Raw genomic sequence first — 3,179 nt, 5'->3', positions numbered from 1 at the left:
GCGAGCATGGAAAATTTCTGGAGTAAAGAATGATGCTGTTAAGGAAGCTGAGGTGGAAACACAGCCTAGTCCCCAGTGAAGTCGCCAAAATGTAGGGGCACTTTTGATCAGGGTTGTACGGCAATGAAATCATCATGACCGAGCCTAAAATCTTGTCCCCTTTGTCTGAGTTAGCAAAGACTAGGCCCAGCAAGCTTCGAAAGACCTGAGAATCCTAGGATGCTTGCTGTTGTGTTCTTCCCGGCAGCTCTTCGCATATTCATGGCAGTGAATTGAACATTCTAAAAGAGGCTTAGCAAGATGCGTGTGGCGTGGGAGTTAGAAAAGCCTGAGTTTCAGAAGAAGAGATCTCAGTAGTGTTGTATACTGGTTGAGGTATATGAGATAAGGAGTTTGGACAAAAGATGAGTTGGAAAAGATGGAAAACTATGGATGGATTTGGGAGAAAGGAAGCATGGGAGAAGAAGAGTGCTAGAGAGCTTGCTAGCATCCTCCATTCTGATCTTTTTTGGTTAATAGCAGTATCTATTTATATGCAATTCCAGCAGCTAAAGGAATCTCGGTGGAAGGTCTCTACTACTGGGTAAATAGATCGCTTGGGTTAAATGCATGTACTGGATTTTGTAATGCCGCATGGTCTATCAGGTTTTGTCTAAAGAAGATTGTGGAATATGTTTGGCAGATTTTCTACTGTAATTTAGGTAGGATTTACTGCTGTGATTTAGTCCCCGTTGTTATACATGTAAGAGTAAAATCAATGTTGTGTAAAAGAATGCTACATTTGAGAAGAAATCATTGTTTGTGTAAAAAGATGCTGGTTGTTTGGTTTGAAAGAGAGTTGTTATTATGATAAATAAGGCTTGCCAATTTGGGATATCTCTTCTTCATTTACCGGTATTAAGAGTTAGGCCGTTGGGCTTGAATTTTGGTCCCAAGTCCAAAATTACCAACGAGCCTAAAACTAACAACAGGCCTCATGCAATTTCGTTACCTTCCATACCACATCCATTCTTGTAAGCCCCAAGTGCGTGAATGAGGCTTGGGTCCACGTGCATGGCATGATGATTCATGTGTAATTTGCTTTTCTTTTTTATTAGGTTGCAATATGAATTGGGCCTGCTAACTGGATTTTTGGGCATCAACAACAGCCTTACTCCAAAGTACCATATATGACTTATACAAACAATATTCATACTCCAAATCACTTTGGATAAGAAAAATATAATTTATTTGCATATAATTTCTACAAAAGTAAAAAAAATATCTAAACATGCTCATGACTATTTATTTTAATGCATAAATAAGTGGAATGTTGTGAACTTGAATTTTTTTTTTTTTGAATTAAGGGCTGGTGCAGCTGCCCTCAAGCCTTGATTAATGAAACTGTTGAATACAAGGGGGGTTACATTGAGCCTAAACCCCTGTTTACAATAAACAACTACAGTATGTCCCGAAATAATATCAGGAATCTCCACAAAATACTTGTATTCTAACAAGCACCAACTAGCAAAGAGTGCTCTATTGGCTACTCCATTTGCTTTGACATAGCAGTGACATAACGAAAAGATAACTCGATCTGTAACCCGATTACAACGTAGCATAATTACCCGCTTTAGCACAGCTTTCCTACTATGTTGCCGCCAGATGATAAATCCGACGACACTTAGCTTCATCCTGCCACTAGGCGGTAGCGACCATTTGACAAAGCAAATAACTCGCTGCTAACCTAGAACAGAACAGATAAGGCACATTGAGTGCATACACAGGCACAAGGCCCTACTAGTCCTACACAACAAGTGTAGACCCTTATTTCACGCCAAAGACGCGACCAAAATAAAAAACTGCAGTAAATAAAATGAAAAACAGAAAAAACATAGCTAGCCCAAGCCAGGCCCAAGCCCAAGCCACAATCCTAGGACAAAAGAGCCCACAAACTACTAGCCAGGTCCGGCCCAACTTCACCACAACCTCTGCCGCCGAAACCTTCATAGCGCCTCCCCTCTACCTTCGCCAGAACACCATCCCCGAACCGGCATCTTTGACGCACCTAGGGAACCTGTCATCACAGACCTGCAGCAATGCCATCTCCGTCGCATCATGGAGAAACCATCTTCGTCGCCCAACTGGATCGGGATCTAAAGATCCAAACCAGATCGGGTAGCTCCGATTAGCCCCCGCCCACGCCACGCCGGATGCCGCACCACCTGGCCTCCACCAGATCGCTGACTTGATCAGACGATGAGGCCATTGCAAAGAGAACCCATGCCGGCCAATAGTCGTGGTCTTCCTCTCCCTCATCTCACTGGCAACCACCACCAACTTGCAAAACTACCACCAAGGACCCCCCCGATACGAACAAGGATGTCGATCGAGGGATCCGGCTCACTCCAGACCCACACGGGGCCGACGAGGCATGTCCGACGACGGCGAGAGGGCACACCGCCGGACAGGGATGAAAAATCGACTCTCTCTCTCAGGAGGCTTGGAATCTCCCTAAGTCAAAAGTAACAAAGGCAAAAGTTGTGAACTTGATTTTAAGATCACCGGTTTGTATAATAAAACAACAATTTAATCATTAATTTTATTGAACAAAAATTAATTAATTAATTTTTTTTAATTTTTTTTTTTATCAAAATTGACAATCTCATAACAAATCATCACTTTATTAGACATAGTTGGATGAAAAATAATAATGGACTGTTGCCACAAAAAAAAAAACCCTAGTTTATCAAAAGCGCCTCACGCGCCCTAAACCCTAATACAGCCTCTCCTCTTAAACAATAAATTTGATTCTCCAACAGGTTCTAATTTTTCCTATAAGACTATCGATGAGAAGTTTTGAATTTCCTTCCACCTGAAAATGTGATTTCTGATGTTGATGTTGAACCTTGTTTAAATTGATTTCTACATACCACAATGGAAAGCCAAGAAACCATACATGCATCTGTACCATATCCTGTTTTGGTCAACAGCTTTCTATATCATAGATGTCACATTTCTAATTATCTTTTACAAAAGCTATACAATACATAGCTAAAGGATATGACCGATGCCTCACTTAGAGAATGTAAACGTGTGAGTATGAAATTTCGGAGTATCATGAAACCAGTTTAACTTCCTTTACTTGTTGGTTGTGGGTTGTTTTATCATCTGGTGGCCAACCATTTAGCTAGTATATA

This window comes from Rosa rugosa, chromosome 1, assembly GCF_958449725.1.
Source record: "Rosa rugosa chromosome 1, drRosRugo1.1, whole genome shotgun sequence".
Classification (NCBI taxonomy): domain Eukaryota; kingdom Viridiplantae; phylum Streptophyta; class Magnoliopsida; order Rosales; family Rosaceae; genus Rosa; species Rosa rugosa.
The sequence above is the reverse complement of the archived record's forward strand: the minus strand, read 5'-3'. Positions refer to the sequence as shown.